Source organism: Macrosteles quadrilineatus, unplaced genomic scaffold (genome assembly GCF_028750875.1).
Source record: "Macrosteles quadrilineatus isolate MER2022 unplaced genomic scaffold, UCM_ALF_1.0 Scaffold_1__1_contigs__length_201487025, whole genome shotgun sequence".
Classification (NCBI taxonomy): Eukaryota; Metazoa; Arthropoda; class Insecta; order Hemiptera; family Cicadellidae; genus Macrosteles; species Macrosteles quadrilineatus.
In genome coordinates, this window is record NW_026542594.1 from 199202064 (window position 1) to 199208578 (window position 6515).

Genomic DNA, 6515 nt, shown 5'->3' on the forward strand with positions numbered 1-6515 from the left:
AACAAAAGGTCCGGATTGAAAACCATGTTGGTTCGCCCTAATTTAACAACAACCTAACACAAACTAAATAAAGCGTCTTTTCTTTTACCTAGCACATCTTTACTTTCCACTCCTCTACAAAAAGGAAAAACTTTAAAAATTTACTTTATCACAGCCCGTTCCTCGACCTGTTAGCAGAGTGGCGCAGAATTTGTACCACCTGAAGGGTGGGACAATCTCAAACAGGTCAGCAGGACCGGGAAATGATAACACATCGTAACTGACTCACCCTGATTTATTAAAAGAAAAACAAATACCCTTTTACAAACTGGTTCAAACCATAAATGACAAATTTACTACAAGTATGATAAAAGCGTAGACAAATTCCTAAATAATTAACACCTGAAAAGTCAAAATGTTGAATTACTTATCAACTAAAACCTTTGTTTCGCCAACCTTAACACAAGACGAGATTTTGGGCCCAAAACTCTTAAAAGATACAAATACTTAAATAAAATTACAACCTGCAATAAAGAAACTAACTATAAATCTAAACAGTAATTCCTGGGACACCAAGTCTGTGCTGTAACCTATTGAAGCTTGGCCAAAAAATTTATAAAAGTTAAAGTTAAGTGAAATTTAATCAAAACATCTTTTAATTCTTCCCAGTATGGGTTTACAGAATAAAATTCAATATAAAATGAGTTAAAGTTAAAGCTAAAATTCAGAACAGATAAAACAGTTTAACGTTACAAGAATCTCTACCAAAAATTCGCTGGAAATCACCAAGTTAAAGTTAGGCCAGAAATAATAACCAAAATTTATAAAGTTGTATACATGAAGTTAATTTGAGTCCATGGGTGCACCCACTAAGTTCAAATAGGCCTAGGCCTAATTTAGATTTCACTTTGAAAGTTGTAGATCAGTCCATCCGCTGAAGCAAAATAATTTCCAAAAAGTTTAGAAGTCACCTGAGTATCGAGCAATTTTGAGGTGTGTTGGCGAGGTGGACAGAAGTAGGTAGTTGCCCATGGATGTACTCTAGCGTTGAAAAACTCCAGGTCCGACAGACTCAAAAAGGGTCCTCGCCTCCAAACACAGGGTAGACAAGAGGTTCCTCTAAGTGGTGTTGCTTTCCCATACCCAGGTGTCTAGGCTAGTAGGCCTGCGGCTTCAAGTTAGTTCTACGATGACCTCAGCGTGTTCGTCCCAGGAAGTCGAACCCCTGTTACGAAAAACTTCATACATAGTAATCTGTATACAATAGGTCTAAGTTTTAAATGAAAGTGAAATTCGTTACATCTTTAACACTCAAAATTTGAGATTCATTTAGTTCACATTACATGTTAGAACATTTTGATATTTAAAGAAAATAGCTACATACAATTGGAAATAAAACCTACTAAAACCAAATCTGAACTGACAAAGATAAGTTTCCTTTTTTTTTACAAGTGTTTCCATAATAGGCCTAAGTAGTATAACTCACTATTTTATTAAAATTTACAAAATTTATAGAAACCAAAATATTTATGCCTGTGTGAAACAATAACAGTGTTTTTCCTTTATCTGCAAAACCAAATCGCCACATGTGCCGTTAACCAGTCATTGGATCTGGTAGGCCTAGCCTGCAATCTTTAGTCCTATCCTTCCAGCTAACTAAAAGACCAGAAATTAAATTTATCTTAAACACAGAGCCTCCTGGATGTCTGACAAAGTTACAGCAATGCAATAAACAATAATTAATCGTTACTAGATACCAATACAGAGATTTCTTTCAAAAATATACCTGCCAAATAATTCAAGTGTAGGCCTAGGCTAGTGGGTATGATACAGTTTATTTTATACTCATTAAACAAAGGAAAAGAAATTTTACAAGTCAGGGATTAAAATGAGATTAACAGAACTTTTGAATCTTAAAAAATGTGTAACATTTTAACAGGTATGAAACTTCCTACCGGCGAAACGAACTAATCAGCATTTTTCTCTGAGTAAGTTTTGAGATCTTAATTAGTAGTTAATACAAATTCAACTTACCATTATAATGGGGTTGTGGGTGAGTCAGTCAAACATGAAATTTAAAATGATATCACTCAAACATATTTAAGGAAACAAAATTCAAAAGACTTAGGTAAAAGTTCTAGAGTGAGAAAAACTACATGGTACTTCTCTGCAAGATGGCGAGGCAAGAGAAAAAGAAACCGGGACGCCGACTCAACTAACGACTGAAACCAAAACCGAAACTTAAACAACAGTAGCGGATTTAAACATAGTCAAACGACTGGAAAAAGTAACACAAAATTAATATCGTCCACCAACATGATTTCCAATACGCCTTAAATTCTAAACCAAAGTAATATTAAATATCTCAAACAAATAAACTTCCACTTGATTTCCTATAACGTTGTCAATTTTCGGGTTGTCATTGCCGATGCTCCCAGTTCTACCACACACGCCAAATAAAATCTCAGAAACTCGGTGTTCTCGCACTATAAGAATGTTTTAGAGAAAACTCTCATCATTGATTAAGTTCTCTTATGACCCAAAAAAAATGGTGACGGAAAAAATTCAAAAATTTCTGGTGAATTTCCGGCACAAAATGTAACATGTTAAAATGTAACATGTTAAAATGTAACATGTTAAAAATGTAACATGTTAAAATGTAATATGTTAAAATGTTACATGTTAAAATGTAACATCCTAAAATGTAACATTTTAAAATGTAACATTGTAAAATGTAACATGTTAAAATGTAACATTTTAAAATGTAAAATGTTAAAATGTAACATTTTAAAATGTAAAATGTTAAAATGAAACATTTTAAAATGTAAAATGTTAAAATGTAACATTTTAAAATGTAACATGTTAAAATGTAACATTTTAAAATGTAACATGTTAAATGTAACATTTTATCATGTTAAAATGCAACATGTTAAAATGTAACATATTAAAATGTATTATGTTAAAATGTAATACGTTAAAATGTAACATGTTAAAATGTAACATCCTAAAATGTAACATTTTAAATTGTAACATGTTAAAATGTAACATTTTATCATGTTAAAATGTAACATGTTAAAATGTAACATCCTGAAATGTAACATTTTAAAATGTAACATGTTAAAATGTAACATTTTAAAATGTAACATGTTAAAATGTAACATTTTAAAATGTAACATGTTAAATGTAACATTCTATCATATTAAAATGCAACATATTAAAATGTAACATATTAAAACGTTTTATGTTAAAATGTAACATGTTAAAATGTAATACGTTAAAATGTAACATGTTAAAATGTAACATCCTAAAATGTAACATGTTAAAATGTAACATCCTAAAATGTAACATTTTAAAATGTAACATTTTAAAATGTAACATGTAAAAATGTAACATGTTAAAATATAATATGCTAAAATGTATTATGTTAAAATGTAACATGTTAAAATGTAATATGTTAAAATGTAACATGTTAAAATGTAACATCCTAAAAAGTAACATTTAAAAATGTAACATGTTAAAATGTAACATGTTAAAATGTAATATGCTAAAATGTAACATGCTAAAATTTAACATCGTAAAATGTAACATGTTAAAATGCAACATGTTATAATGTAACATATTAAAATGTAACATTTTATCATGTTAAAATGTAACATGTAAAAACGTAATATGCTAAAATGTAACATGTTAAAATGTAACGTCGTAAAATGTAACATTTTTAATGTAACATGTTAAAATATAACATTTTATCATGTTAAAATATAACATTTTATCATGTTAAAATGCAACATGTTAAAATGTAACATGTTAAAATGTAACATATTAAAATGTAACATGCTAAAATGTAACAGTTTATCGTGTTAAAATGCAACATGTTAAGATGTAGAATATTAAAATGTAACAAGTTAAAATGTAACATGTTAAAATGTAATATGTTAAAATGTTACATGTTAAAATGTAACATCCTAAAATGTAACATTTTAAAATGTAACATTGTAAAATGTAACATGTTAAAATGTAACGTCGTAAATTGTAACATGTTAAAATGTAACATGTTAAAATGTAACATTTTAAAATGTAACATGTTAAAATGTAATATGTTAAAATGTTACATGTTAAAATGTAACGTCGTAAAATGTAACATGTTAAAATGTAACATGTTAATATGTAACATTTTAAAATGTAACATGTTAAAATGTAACATTTTAAAATGTAACATGATAAAATGTAACATTTTATCATGTTAAAATGCAACATGTTAAAATGTAACATATTAAAATGTAACACGTTAAAATGTAACATTTTATCATTTTAAAATGTAATATGCTAAAATGTAACATGTTAAAATGTAACAAGTTAAAATGTAACATTTTAAAATGTAACATGTTAAAATGTAACATTTTAAAATGTAACATGTTAAAATGTAACATATTAAAATTTAACATGTTAAAATGTAACATGTTAAAATGTAATATGTTAAAATGTTACATGTTAAAATGTAACGTCGTAAAATGTAACATGTTAAAATGTAACATGTTAATATGTAACATTTTAAAATGTAACATGTTAAAATGCAACATGTTAAAATGTAACATATTAAAATGTATTATGTTAAAATGTAACATGTTAAAATGTAATATGTTAAAATGTAACATGTTAAAATGTAACATCCTAAAATGTAACATTTTAAAATGTAACATGTTAAAATGTAACATGTTAAAATGTAATATGCTAAAATGTATTATGTTAAAATGTAACATGTTAAAATGTAATATGTTAAAATGTAACATGTTAAAATGTAACATGCTAAAATTTAACATCGTAAAATGTAACATGTTAAAATGCAACATGTTATAATGTAACATATTAAAATGTAACATTTTATCATGTTAAAATGTAACATGTAAAAACGTAATATGCTAAAATGTAACATGTTAAAATGTAACGTCGTAAAATGTAACATTTTTTAATGTAACATGTTAAAATATAACATTTTATCATGTTAAAATATAACATTTTATCATGTTAAAATGCAACATGTTAAAATGTAACATGTTAAAATGTAACATATTAAAATGTAATATGTTAAAATGTTACATGTTAAAATGTAACATCCTTAAATGTAACATTTTAAAATGTAACATTGTAAAATGTAACATGTTAAAATGTAACGTCGTAAATTGTAACATGTTAAAATGTAACATGTTAAAATTGTAACATGTTAAAATGTAACATCTTAAAATAAAAAATGTTAAAATGTAACATTTTAAAATGTAACAAGTTAAAATGTAACATTTTAAAATGTAACATGTTAAAATGTAACATTTTAAAATGTAACATGTTAAAATGTAACATATTAAAATTTAACATGTTAAAATGTAACATGTTAAAATGTAATATGTTAAAATGTTACATGTTAAAATGTAACGTCGTAAAATGTAACATGTTAAAATGTAACATGTTAAAATGTAACATTTTAAAATGTAACATGTTAAAATGTAACATTTTAAAATGTAACATGATAAAATGTAACATTTTATCATGTTAAAATGCAACATGTTAAAATGTAACATATTAAAATGTAACACGTTAAAATGTAACATTTTATCATGTTAAAATGCAACATGTTAAAAATTTAACATGTTAAAATGTAACATGTTAAAATGTAATATGTTAAAATGTTACATGTTAAAATGTAACGTCGTAAAATGTAACATGTTAAAATGTAACATGTTAAAATGTAACATTTTAAAATGTAACATGTTAAAATGTAACATTTTAAAATAAAAAATGTTAAAATGTAACATTTTAAAATGTAACAAGTTAAAATGTAACATTTTAAAATAAAAAATGTTAAAATGTAACATTTTAAAATGTAACATGTTAAAATGTAACTTGTTAAATTGTAACATATTAAAATGTAACATGTTAAAATGAAACATTTGATCATGTTAAAATGCAACATGTTAAAATGTAACATATTAAAATGTATTATGTTAAAATGTAACATGTTAAAATGTAATATGTTAAAATGTAACATGTTAAAATGTAACATCCTAAAATGTAACATTTTAAAATGTAACATGTTAAAATGTAACATGTTAAAATGTAATATGCTAAAATGTAACATGCTAAAATGTAACATCGTAAAATGTAACATTTTTAGATGTAACGTGTTAAAATGTAACATTTTATTATGTTAAAATGCAACATGTTAAAATGTAACATTTTATCATGTTAAAATGCAACATGTTAAAATGTAACATATTAAAATTTAACATGTTAAAATGTAACATGTTAAAATGTAATATGCTAAAATGTAACATGCTAAAATGTAACATCGTAAAATGTAACATTTTTAGATGTAACGTGTTAAAATGTAACATTTTATTATGTTAAAATGCAACATGTTAAAATGTAACATTTTATCATGTTAAAATGCAACATGTTAAAATGTAACATATTAAAATTTAACATGTTAAAATGTAACATGTTAAAATGTAATATGTTAAAATGTTACATGTTAAAATGTAACA

At 25.1% G+C, this 6515-nt stretch overlaps 1 long non-coding RNA gene across 1 annotated transcript; it reads right to left on the reverse strand.

The window, feature by feature from the left end:
• Positions 1-256: 256 nt before the first annotated feature.
• LOC128983499 (uncharacterized) lies at positions 257-2094 on the reverse strand. The gene is made up of 2 exons (XR_008489857.1): positions 2014-2094; positions 257-1204 (listed from the first exon to the last, which is right to left on the reverse strand). It is a non-coding gene; the product is annotated as an uncharacterized LOC128983499 (long non-coding RNA).
• Between the last annotated feature and the right edge of the window lie 4421 nt (positions 2095-6515).